Genomic DNA, 12,725 nt, shown 5'->3' on the forward strand with positions numbered 1-12,725 from the left:
GATTCCTAATCCATTGTGCTCTGCACGCATGGTTTTGTAGCTCATCCGCGCCATTATTGCATTTACCGTTTGATGTGTCGGTTCCTTCCTGAAATTCAACCAGAAGTCTTGGGCCTCGCTTCAATCCGAAGCCACGGTGGATGAATTTTGCATTGCTCGCTGATCTCTGCTCAAATCAGCAAGGTCCTGATTGGTGCACGGAGATGTTGCGAGTGTTAGATGTGAATAACGTGAAGTATCAAGAAAGTGCACAATGACGCCCCGGGAAAGCGAGTATCTGTCCACAGATAATACCTGACCTGCTGAGTGTTGCCAGCAGTTTCTGGATTTCTTTCTGAAATTTCACGATAGCCCTTTACCTGACAACTTGAAACTTTACTCAAGGGCGCAGCTTCAAGCACAACTTTCTTGAGCTCTACTCACACACAACATCGCTCTTTACTTTCCGACACACTCGCTTTAAAATCTGGCTTATCCGCACACAGCTTCCTGCGCCACGAAAATTTGAAACACCTTTCGCTCTTGGCCTGCAATCGCTCCTTTTTCGCCACAGGCGCTCTTTACATTTATCCTCTACTCGATTCAATCCCATGTTTAAACAGAACTATTAAGATCAAGGCGGAACACTTCCGAGCTTCCTGGGCCGCCCCAACTTGCCAAATGTGCATCTCTCAACCGCCACTCGCAGCTCTGCAGCGCTGCCCGTCGGTCACGCAACTCAACTGCTGAAAGAAAAAATCCAAAAAGCATCAAAACAAAATCCAGTTCTTCAGTTACCATCACCTGGATCACAAGATTCGACAAGTAAAATTCGTGAACAATCGGGCGGCTGTCTTTCCAGAGGCCAGCCCTGCTTTCATCGTGTTTGTCTGTCGAGCGGTCACGCAGATCGAAATGTATCGACTGGTTTCAAGGCGCAAATGAACATTGGTGCGAATCGGACATCTGCCCAATAGAAACAGTGGTCGCAGCAGAACAAACTGAAAGGCGTGAGATCATGACAGTGAATGCTGGAGTCGGCAATACCGCAGGAAAGTTTCCATGGAGTGGAAGGAAGAAAGGAAAGGCGGCATATTGGCTGTAGAAGGAAGAAAAAGTGGGGAAAACAGGCCAGTTTGAACTGTGGAGCAACAAATACAGGCATGTGAGAGTGCTGGATTTGAAGGAATGGTTAGGTTTTAGCCAGCAACAAAAAAATATTTCTTTTTTGTGCAAAAGATTGATTTCTTGCTGCATTCTATTAGTGTATGTGGTAGAGAACAAAAGAGGTAATCGAAACTATACTGTAGCTCGTATTCAAACCGAACAAACTGCGACCTCAACGCAGAGCATGGACGAGGATACGATCAAGGCGAAGCGCATCAGGTGGGGCAGTCATGCCCGAACAACAGCAATGTCGCGCCCGGTGCTGCTTGGAAAAGAAGGATGTTTGGTGATGAGGAAAAAATAGCAAGCACTTTACACGCTGGCAGCGGTGGGATTCGAACCCACGCCCCCGAAGAGACTGGAGCCTTAATCCAGCGCCTTAGACCGCTCGGCCACGCTACCACCTGTCAAAGCTCTGCCTTCACAATCTGATATCTGGTGATTTAAATGTGGTTTTCTTGCATTTTGACCTTTGAGTCGAGGATTTTCCATTGAACGAATCAAATAAATGGGCTTTCTGAGTAATATTCATGCGACGAGGTTGCCGAGTGTTTGAGGTGATGGATTCTTAATCCATTGTGCTCTGCACGCATGGTTTTGTATCTCATCCGCGCCATTATTGCATTTACCGTTTGATGTGTCGGTTCCTTCCTGAAATTCAACCAGAAGTCTTGGGCCTCGCTCCAATCCGAAGCCACGGTGGATGAATTTTGCATTGCTCGCTGATCTCTGCTCAAATCAGCAAGGTCCTGATTGGTGCACGGAGGTGTTGCGAGTGTTCGATGTGAATAACGTGAAGTATCAAGAAAGTGCACAATGACGCCCCGGTTAAGCGAGTATCTGTCCACAGATAATACCTGACCTGCTGAGTGTTGCCAGCAGTTTCTGGATTTATTTTTGAGCTTTCACGATAGACCTTTTCCAGACAACTTGAAACTTTACTCAAGGGCGCAGCTTCAAGCACAACTTTCTTGAGCTCTACTCACACACAACATCGCTCTTTACTTTCCGACACACTCGCTTTAAAATCTGGCTTATCCGCACATAGCTTCCTGCGCCACGAAAATTTGAAACACCTTTCGCTCTTGGCCTGCAATCGCTCCTTTTTCGCCACAGGCGCTCTTTACATTTATCCTCTACTCGATTCAATCCCATGTTTAAACAGAACTATTAAGATCAAGGCGGAACACTTCCGATCTTCCTGGGCCGCCCCAACTTGCCAAATGTGCACCTCTCAACCGCCACTCGCAGCTCTATAGCGCTGCCCGTCGGTCACGCAACTCAACTGCTGAAAGAAAAAATCCAAAAAGCATCAAAACAAAATCCAGTTCTTCAGTTACCATCACCTGGATCACAAGATTCGACAAGTAAAATTCGTGAACAATCGGGCGGCTGTCTTTCCAGAGGCCAGCCCTGCTTTCATCGTGTTTGTCTGTCGAGCGGTCACGCGGATCGAAATGTATCGACTGGTTTCAAGGCGCAAATGAACATTGGTGCGAATCGGACATCTGCCCAATAGAAACAGGGTCGCAGCAGAACAAACTTAAAGGCGTGAGATCATGACAGTGAATGCTGGAGTCGGCAATGCCGCAGGAAAGTTTCCATGGAGTGGAAGGAAGAAAGGAAAGGCGGCATATTGGCTGTGGAAGGAAGAAAAAGTAGGGAAAACAGGCCAGTTTGAACTGTGGAGCATCAAGTACAGGCATGTGAGAGTGCTGGATTTGAAGGAATGGTTAGGTTTTAGCCAGCAACAAAAAAATATTTCTTTTTTGTGCAAAAGATTGATTTCTTGCTGCATTCTATTAGTGTATGTGGTAGAGAACAAAAGAGGGAATCGAAACTATACTGTAGCTTGTATTCAAACCGAACAAACTGCGACCTCAACGCAGAGCATGGACGAGGATACGATCAAGGCGAAGCGCATCAGGTGGGGCAGTCATGCCCGAACAACAGCAATGTCGCGCCCGGTGCTGCTTGGAAAAGAAGGATGTTTGGTGATGAGGAAAAAATCGCAAGCACTTTACACGCTGGCAGCGGTGGAATTCGAACCCACGCCCCCGAAGAGACTGGAGCCTTAATCCAGCGCCTTAGACCGCTCGGCCACGCTACCACCTGTCAAAGCTCCGCCTTCACAATCTGATATCTGGTGATTTAAATGTGGTTTTCTTGCATTTTGACCTTTGAGTCGAGGATTTTCCATTGAACGAATCAAATAAATGGGCTTTCTGAGCAATATTCATGCGACGAGGTGGCCGAGTGTTTGAGGTGATGGATTCTTAATCCATTGTGCTCTGCACGCATGGTTTTGTAGCTCATCCGCGCCATTATTGCATTTACCGTTTGATGTGTCGGTTCCTTCCTGAAATTCAACCAGAAGTCTTGGGCCTCGCTTCAATCCGAAGCCACGGTGGATGAATTTTGCATTGCTCGCTGATCTCTGCTCAAATCAGCAAGGTCCTGATTGGTGCACGGAGATGTTGCGAGTGTTAGATGTGAATAACGTGAAGTATCAAGAAAGTGCACAATGACGCCCCGGGAAAGCGAGTATCTGTCCACAGATAATACCTGACCTGCTGAGTGTTGCCAGCAGTTTCTGGATTTCTTTTTGAGATTTCACGATAGCCCTTTACCTGACAACTTGAAACTTTACTCAAGGGCGCAGCTTCAAGCACAACTTTCTTGAGCTCTACTCACACACAACATCGCTCTTTACTTTCCGACACACTCGCTTTAAAATCTGGCTTTTCCACACACAGCTTCCTGCGCCACGAAAATTTGAAACACCTTTCGCTCTTGGCCTGCAATCGCTCCTTTTTCGCCACAGGCGCTCTTTACATTTATCCTCTACTCGATTCAATCCCATGTTTAAACAGAACTATTAAGATCAAGGCGGAACACTTCCGATCTTCCTGGGCCGCCCCAACTTGCCAAATGTGCACCTCTCAACCGCCACTCGCAGCTCTATAGCGCTGCCCGTCGGTCACGCAACTCAACTGCTGAAAGAAAAAATCCAAAAAGCATCAAAACAAAATCCAGTTCTTCAGTTACCATCACCTGGATCACAAGATTCGACAAGTAAAATTCGTGAACAATCGGGCGGCTGTCTTTCCAGAGGCCAGCCCTGCTTTCATCGTGTTTGTCTGTCGAGCGGTCACGCGGATCGAAATGTATCGACTGGTTTCAAGGCGCAAATGAACATTGGTGCGAATCGGACATCTGCCCAATAGAAACAGTGGTCGCAGCAGAACAAACTGAAAGGCGTGAGATCATGAAAGTGAATGCTGGAGTCGGCAATGCCGCAGGAAAGTTTCCATGAAGTGGAAGGAAGAAAGGAAAGGCGGAATATTGGCTGTGGAAGGAAGAAAAAGTAGGGAAAACAGGCCAGTTTGAACTGTGGAGCATCAAGTACAGGCATGTGAGAGTGCTGGATTTGAAGGAATGGTTAGGTTTTAGCCAGCAACAAAAAAATATTTCTTTTTTGTGCAAAAGATTGATTTCTTGCTGCATTCTATTAGTGTATGTGGTAGAGAACAAAAGAGGGAATCGAAACTATACTGTAGCTCGTATTCAAACCGAACAAACTGCGACCTCAACGCAGAGCATGGACGAGGATACGATCAAGGCGAAGCGCATCAGGTGGGGCAGTCATGCCCGAACAACAGCAATGTCGCGCCCGGTGCTGCTTGGAAAAGAAGGATGTTTGGTGATGAGGAAAAAATAGCAAGCACTTTACACGCTGGCAGCGGTGGGATTCGAACCCACCCCCCCGAAGAGACTGGAGCCTTAATCCAGCGCCTTAGACCGCTCGGCCACGCTACCACCTGTCAAAGCTCCGCCTTCACAATCTGATATCTGGTGATTTAAATGTGGTTTTCTTGCATTTTGACCTTTGAGTCGAGGATTTTCCATTGAACGAATCAAATAAATGGGCTTTCTGAGCAATATTCATGCGACGAGGTGGCCGAGTGTTTGAGGTGATGGATTCTTAATCCATTGTGCTCTGCACGCATGGTTTTGTAGCTCATCCGCGCCATTATTGCATTTACCGTTTGATGTGTCGGTTCCTTCCTGAAATTCAACCAGAAGTCTTGGGCCTCGCTTCAATCCGAAGCCACGGTGGATGAATTTTGCATTGCTCGCTGATCTCTGCTCAAATCAGCAAGGTCCTGATTGGTGCACGGAGATGTTGCGAGTGTTAGATGTGAATAACGTGAAGTATCAAGAAAGTGCACAATGACGCCCCGGGAAAGCGAGTATCTGTCCACAGATAATACCTGACCTGCTGAGTGTTGCCAGCAGTTTCTGGATTTCTTTTTGAGATTTCACGATAGCCCTTTACCTGACAACTTGAAACTTTACTCAAGGGCGCAGCTTCAAGCACAACTTTCTTGAGCTCTACTCACACACAACATCGCTCTTTACTTTCCGACACACTCGCTTTAAAATCTGGCTTTTCCACACACAGCTTCCTGCGCCACGAAAATTTGAAACACCTTTCGCTCTTGGCCTGCAATCGCTCCTTTTTCGCCACAGGCGCTCTTTACATTTATCCTCTACTCGATTCAATCCCATGTTTAAACAGAACTATTAAGATCAAGGCGGAACACTTCCGAGCTTCCTGGGCCGCCCCAACTTGCCAAATGTGCATCTCTCAACCGCCACTCGCAGCTCTGCAGCGCTGCCCGTCGGTCACGCAACTCAACTGCTGAAAGAAAAAATCCAAAAAGCATCAAAACAAAATCCAGTTCTTCAGTTACCATCACCTGGATCACAAGATTCGACAAGTAAAATTCGTGAACAATCGGGCGGCTGTCTTTCCAGAGGCCAGCCCTGCTTTCATCGTGTTTGTCTGTCGAGCGGTCACGCAGATCGAAATGTATCGACTGGTTTCAAGGCGCAAATGAACATTGGTGCGAATCGGACATCTGCCCAATAGAAACAGTGGTCGCAGCAGAACAAACTGAAAGGCGTGAGATCATGACAGTGAATGCTGGAGTCGGCAATGCCGCAGGAAAGTTTCCATGGAGTGGAAGGAAGAAAGGAAAGGCGGCATATTGGCTGTAGAAGGAAGAAAAAGTGGGGAAAACAGGCCAGTTTGAACTGTGGAGCATCAAGTACAGGCATGTGAGAGTGCTGGATTTGAAGGAATGGTTAGGTTTTTGCCAGCAACAAAAAATATTTCTTTTTTGTGCAAAAGATTGATTTCTTGCTGAATTCTATTAGTGTATGTGGTAGAGAACAAAAGAGGTAATCGAAACTATACTGTAGCTCGTATTCAAACCGAACAAACTGCGACCTCAACGCAGAGCATGGACGAGGATACGATCAAGGCGAAGCGCATCAGGTGGGGCAGTCATGCCCGAACAACAGCAATGTCGCGCCCGGTGCTGCTTGGAAAAGAAGGATGTTTGGTGATGAGGAAAAAATAGCAAGCACTTTACACGCTGGCAGCGGTGGGATTCGAACCCACGCCCCCGAAGAGACTGGAGCCTGAATCCAGCGCCTTAGACCGCTCGGCCACGCTACCACCTGTCGAAGCCCTGCCTTCAGAATCTGATATCTGGTGATTGAAATGTGGTTTTCTTGCATTTTGACCTTTGAGTCGAGGATTTTCCATTGAACGAATCAAATAAATGGGCTTTCTGAGCAATATTCATGAGACGAGGTGGCCGAGTGTTTGAGGTGATGGATTCTTAATCCATTGTGCTCTGCACGCATGGTTTTGTATCTCATCCGCGCCATTATTGCATTTACCGTTTGATGTGTCGGTTCCTTCCTGAAATTCAACCAGAAGTCTTGGGCCTCGCTCCAATCCGAAGCCACGGTGGATGAATTTTGCATTGCTCGCTGATCTCTGCTCAAATCAGCAAGGTCCTGATTGGTGCACGGAGGTGTTGCGAGTGTTAGATGTGAATAACGTGAAGTATCAAGAAAGTGCACAATGACGCCCCGGGAAAGCGAGTATCTGTCCACAGATAATACCTGACCTGCTGAGTGTTGCCAGCAGTTTCTGGATTTATTTTTGAGCTTTCACGATAGCCCTTTTCCAGACAACTGAAAACTTTACTCAAGGGCGCAGCTTCAAGCACAACTTTCTTGAGCTCTACTCACACACAACATCCCTCTTTACTTTCCGACACACTCGCTTTAAAATCTGGCTTATCCGCACAGAGCTTCCTGCGCCACGAAAATTTGAAACACCTTTCGCTCTTGGCCTGCAATCGCTCCTTTTTCTCCACAGGCGCTCTTTACATTTATCCTCTACTCGATTCAATCCCATGTTTAAACAGAACTATTAAGATCAAGGCGGAACACTTCCGACCTTCCTGGGCCGCCCCAACTTGCCAAATGTGCATCTCTCAACCGCCACTCGCAGCTCTGTAGCGCTGCCCGTCGGTCACGCAACTCAACTGCTGAAAGAAAAAATTCAAAAAGCATCAAAACAAAATCCAGTTCTTCAGTTACCATCACCTGGATCTCAAGATTCGACAAGTAAAATTCGTGAACAATCGGGCGGCTGTCTTTCCAGAGGCCAGCCCTGCTTTCATCGTGTTTGTCTGTCGAGCGGTCACGCAGATCGAAATGTATCGACTGGTTTCAAGGCGCAAATGAACATTGGTGCGAATCTGACATCTGCCAATAGAAACAGTGGTCGCAGCAGAACAAACTTAAGGGCGTGAGAGCATGACAGTGAATGCTGGAGTCGGCAATGCCGCAGGAAAGTTTCCATGGAGTGGAAGGAAGAAAGGAAAGGCGGCATATTGGCTGTGGAAGGAAGAAAAAGTAGGGAAAACAGGCCAGTTTGAACTGTGGAGCATCAAGTACAGGCATGTGAGAGTGCTGGATTTGAAGGAATGGTTAGGTTTTAGCCAGCAACAAAAAAATATTTCTTTTTTGTGCAAAAGATTGATTTCTTGCTGCATTCTATTAGTGTATGTGGTAGAGAACAACAGAGGAAATCGAAACTATACTGTCGCTCGTATTCAAACCGAACAAACTGCGACCTCAACGCAGAGCATGGACGAGGAGACGAGCAAGACGAAGCGCATCAGGTGGGGCAGTCATGCCCAAACAACAGCAATGTCGCGCCCGGTGCTCCTTGGAAAAGAAGGATGTCTGGCAGCGGTGGGATTCGAACCCACGCCCCCGAAGATACTGGAGCCTTAATCCAGCGCCTTAGACCGCTCGGCCACGCTACCACCTGTCAAAGCTCCGCCTTCACAATCTGATATCTGGTGATTTAAATGTGGTTTTCTTGCATTTTGACCTTTGAGTCGAGGATTTTCCATTGAACGAATCAAATAAATGGGCTTTCTGAGCAATATGCATGCGACGAGGTGGCCGAGTGTTTGAGGTGATGGATTCTGAATCCATTGTGCTCTGCACGCATGGTTTTGTATCTCATCCGCGCCATTATTGCATTTACCGTTTGATGTGTCGGTTCCTTCCTGAAATTCAACCAGAAGTCTTGGGCCTCGCTCCAATCCGAAGCCACGGTGGATGAATTTTGCATTGCTCGCTGATCTCTGCTCAAATCAGCAAGGTCCTGATTGGTGCACGGAGGTGTTGCGAGTGTTCGATGTGAATAACGTGAAGTATCAAGAAAGTGCACAATGACGCCCCGGTAAAGCGAGTATCTGTCCACAGATAATACCTGACCTGCTGAGTGTTGCCAGCAGTTTCTGGATTTATTTTTGAGCTTTCACGATAGACCTTTTCCAGACAACTTGAAACTTTACTCAAGGGCGCAGCTTCAAGCACAACTTTCTTGAGCTCTACTCACACACAACATCGCTCTTTACTTTCCGACACACTCGCTTTAAAATCTGGCTTATCCGCACACAGCTTCCTGCGCCACGAAAATTTGAAACACCTTTCGCTCTTGGCCTGCAATCGCTCCTTTTTCGCCACAGGCGCTCTTTACATTTATCCTCTACTCGATTCAATCCCATGTTTAAACAGAACTATTAAGATCAAGGCGGAACACTTCCGATCTTCCTGGGCCGCCCCAACTTGCCAAATGTGCACCTCTCAACCGCCACTCGCAGCTCGACAGCGCTGCCCGTCGGTCACGCAACTCAACTGCTGAAAGAAAAAATCCAAAAAGCATCAAAACAAAATCCAGTTCTTCAGTTACCATCACCTGGATCACAAGATTCGACAAGTAAAATTCGTGAACAATCGGGCGGCTGTCTTTCCAGAGGCCAGCGCTGCTTTCATCGTGTTTGTCTGTCGAGCGGTCACGCAGATCGAAATGTATCGACTGGTTTCAAGGCGCAAATGAACATTGGTGCGAATCGGACATCTGCCCAATAGAAACAGTGGTCGCAGCAGAACAAACTGAAAGGCGTGAGATCATGACAGTGGATGCTGGAGTCGGCAATGCCGCAGGAAAGTTTCCATGGAGTGGAAGGAAGAAAGGAAAGGCGGCATATTGGCTGTAGAAGGAAGAAAAAGTGGGGAAAACGGGCCAGTTTGAACTGTGGAGCATCAAGTACAGGCATGTGAGAGTGCTGGATTTGAAGGAATGGTTAGGTTTTTGCCAGCAACAAAAAATATTTCTTTTTTGTGCAAAAGATTGATTTCTTGCTGAATTCTATTAGTGTATGTGGTAGAGAACAAAAGAGGTAATCGAAACTATACTGTAGCTCGTATTCAAACCGAACAAACTGCGACCTCAACGCAGAGCATGGACGAGGATCCGATCAAGGCGAAGCGCATCAGGTGGGGCAGTCATGCCCGAACAACAGCAATGTCGCGCCCGGTGCTGCTTGGAAAAGAAGGATGTTTGGTGATGAGGAAAAAATAGCAAGCACTTTACACGCTGGCAGCGGTGGGATTCGAACCCACGCCCCCGAAGAGACTGGAGCCTGAATCCAGCGCCTTAGACCGCTCGGCCACGCTACCACCTGCCAGAAGATTGCGTTCTGAATCTGATATCTGGTGATTGAAATGTGGTTTTCTTGCATTTTGACCTTTGAGTCGAGGATTTTCCATTGAACGAATCAAATAAATGGGCTTTCTGAGCAATATTCATGAGACGAGGTGGCCGAGTGTTTGAGGTGATGGATTCTTAATCCATTGTGCTCTGCACGCATGGTTTTGTATCTCATCCGCGCCATTATTGCATTTACCGTTTGATGTGTCGGTTCCTTCCTGAAATTCAACCAGAAGTCTTGGGCCTCGCACCAATCCGAAGCCACGGTGGATGAATTTTGCATTGCTCGCTGATCTCTGCTCAAATCAGCAAGGTCCTGATTGGTGCACGGAGGTGTTGCGAGTGTTAGATGTGAATAACGTGAAGTATCAAGAAAGTGCACAATGACGCCCCGGGAAAGCGAGTATCTGTCCACAGATAATACCTGACCTGCTGAGTGTTGCCAGCAGTTTCTGGATTTATTTTTGAGCTTTCACGATAGCCCTTTTCCAGACAACTGAAAACTTTACTCAAGGGCGCAGCTTCAAGCACAACTTTCTTGAGCTCTACTCACACACAACATCCCTCTTTACTTTCCGACACACTTGCTTTAAAATCTGGCTTATCCGCACAGAGCTTCCTGCGCCACGAAAATTTGAAACACCTTTCGCTCTTGGCCTGCAATCGCTCCTTTTTCTCCACAGGCGCTCTTTACATTTATCCTCTACTCGATTCAATCCCATGTTTAAACAGAACTATTAAGATCAAGGCGGAACACTTCCGACCTTCCTGGGCCGCCCCAACTTGCCAAATGTGCATCTCTCAACCGCCACTCGCAGCTCTGTAGCGCTGCCCGTCGGTCACGCAACTCAACTGCTGAAAGAAAAAATTCAAAAAGCATCAAAACAAAATCCAGTTCTTCAGTTACCATCACCTGGATCACAAGATTCGACAAGTAAAATTCGTGAACAATCGGGCGGCTGTCTTTCCAGAGGCCAGCCCTGCTTTCATCGTGTTTGTCTGTCGAGCGGTCACGCAGATCGAAATGTATCGACTGGTTTCAAGGCGCAAATGAACATTGGTGCGAATCTGACATCTGCCAATAGAAACAGTGGTCGCAGCAGAACAAACTTAAGGGCGTGAGAGCATGACAGTGAATGCTGGAGTCGGCAATGCCGCAGGAAAGTTTCCATGGAGTGGAAGGAAGAAAGGAAAGGCGGCATATTGGCTGTGGAAGGAAGAAAAAGTGGGGAAAACAGGCCAGTTTGAACTGTGGAGCATCAAGTACAGGCATGTGAGAGTGCTGGATTTGAAGGAATGGTTAGGTTTTAGCCAGCAACAAAAAAATATTTCTTTTTTGTGCAAAAGATTGATTTCTTGCTGCATTCTATTAGTGTATGTGGTAGAGAACAAAAGAGGAAATCGAAACTATACTGTAGCTCGTATTCAAACCGAACAAACTGCGACCTCAACGCAGAGCATGGACGAGGATACGATCAAGGCGAAGCGCATCAGGTGGGGCAGTCATGCCCGAACAACAGCAATGTCGCGCCCGGTGCTGCTTGGAAAAGAAGGATGTTTGGTGATGAGGAAAAAATAGCAAGCACTTTACACGCTGGCAGCGGTGGGATTCGAACACACGCCCCCGAAGAGACTGGAGCCTTAATCCACCGCCTTAGACCGCTCGGCCACGCTACCACCTGTCAAAGCTCTGCCTTCACAATCTGATATCTGGTGATTTAAATGTGGTTTTCTTGCATTTTGACCTTTGAGTCGAGGATTTTCCATTGAACGAATCAAATAAATGGGCTTTCTGAGCAATATGCATGCGACGAGGTTGCCGAGTGTTTGAGGTGATGGATTCTTAATCCATTGTGCTCTGCACGCATGGTTTTGTATCTCATCCGCGCCATTATTGCATTTAAGGTTTGATGTGTCGGTTCCTTCCTGAAATTCAACCAGAAGTCTTGGGCCTCGCTCCAATCCGAAGCCACGGTGGATGAATTTTGCATTGCTCGCTGATCTCTGCTCAAATCAGCAAGGTCCTGATTGGTGCACGGAGGTGTTGCGAGTGTTCGATGTGAATAACGTGAAGTATCAAGAAAGTGCACAATGACGCCCCGGTAAAGCGAGTATCTGTCCACAGATAATACCTGACCTGCTGAGTGTTGCCAGCAGTTTCTGGATTTATTTTTGAGCTTTCACGATAGACCTTTTCCAGACAACTTGAAACTTTACTCAAGGGCGCAGCTTCAAGCACAACTTTCTTGAGCTCTACTCACACACAACATCGCTCTTTACTTTCCGACACACTCGCTTTAAAATCTGGCTTATCCGCACACAGCTTCCTGCGCAACGAAAATTTGAAACACCTTTCGCTCTTGGCCTGCAATCGCTCCTTTTTCGCCACAGGCGCTCTTTACATTTATCCTCTACTCGATTCAATCCCATGTTTAAACAGAACTATTAAGATCAAGGCGGAACACTTCCGAGCTCCTGGGCCGCCCCAACTTGCCAAATGTGCATCTCTCAACCGCCACTCGCAGCTCTGCAGCGCTGCCCGTCGGTCACGCAACTCAACTGCTGAAAGAAAAAATCCAAAAAGCATCAAAACAAAATCCAGTTCTTCAGTTACCATCACCTGGATCACAAGATTCGACAA

General features: G+C 47.2%; 7 non-coding genes across 7 annotated transcripts; all 7 read right to left on the bottom strand.

The window, feature by feature from the left end:
* Nucleotides 1-1,466: 1,466 nt before the first annotated feature.
* Nucleotides 1,467-1,548, bottom strand: trnal-aag (transfer RNA leucine (anticodon AAG)). The gene has a single exon. It is a non-coding gene; the product is annotated as a tRNA-Leu (tRNA).
* A 1,626-nt stretch (nt 1,549-3,174) lies between these two features.
* trnal-aag (transfer RNA leucine (anticodon AAG)) lies at nt 3,175-3,256 on the bottom strand. The gene has a single exon. It is a non-coding gene; the product is annotated as a tRNA-Leu (tRNA).
* A 1,627-nt stretch (nt 3,257-4,883) lies between these two features.
* Nucleotides 4,884-4,965, bottom strand: trnal-aag (transfer RNA leucine (anticodon AAG)). Its single transcript has one exon. It is a non-coding gene; the product is annotated as a tRNA-Leu (tRNA).
* Nucleotides 4,966-6,591: 1,626 nt separating this feature from the next.
* On the bottom strand, nt 6,592-6,673 carry trnal-cag (transfer RNA leucine (anticodon CAG)). The gene has a single exon. It is a non-coding gene; the product is annotated as a tRNA-Leu (tRNA).
* A 1,590-nt stretch (nt 6,674-8,263) lies between these two features.
* Nucleotides 8,264-8,345, bottom strand: trnal-aag (transfer RNA leucine (anticodon AAG)). Its single transcript has one exon. It is a non-coding gene; the product is annotated as a tRNA-Leu (tRNA).
* A 1,626-nt stretch (nt 8,346-9,971) lies between these two features.
* On the bottom strand, nt 9,972-10,053 carry trnal-cag (transfer RNA leucine (anticodon CAG)). The gene has a single exon. It is a non-coding gene; the product is annotated as a tRNA-Leu (tRNA).
* Nucleotides 10,054-11,679: 1,626 nt separating this feature from the next.
* On the bottom strand, nt 11,680-11,761 carry trnal-aag (transfer RNA leucine (anticodon AAG)). Its single transcript has one exon. It is a non-coding gene; the product is annotated as a tRNA-Leu (tRNA).
* Nucleotides 11,762-12,725: the final 964 nt, after the last annotated feature.

Source organism: Heptranchias perlo, chromosome 35 (assembly GCF_035084215.1).
Source record: "Heptranchias perlo isolate sHepPer1 chromosome 35, sHepPer1.hap1, whole genome shotgun sequence".
Taxonomy (NCBI): Eukaryota; Metazoa; Chordata; class Chondrichthyes; order Hexanchiformes; family Hexanchidae; genus Heptranchias; species Heptranchias perlo.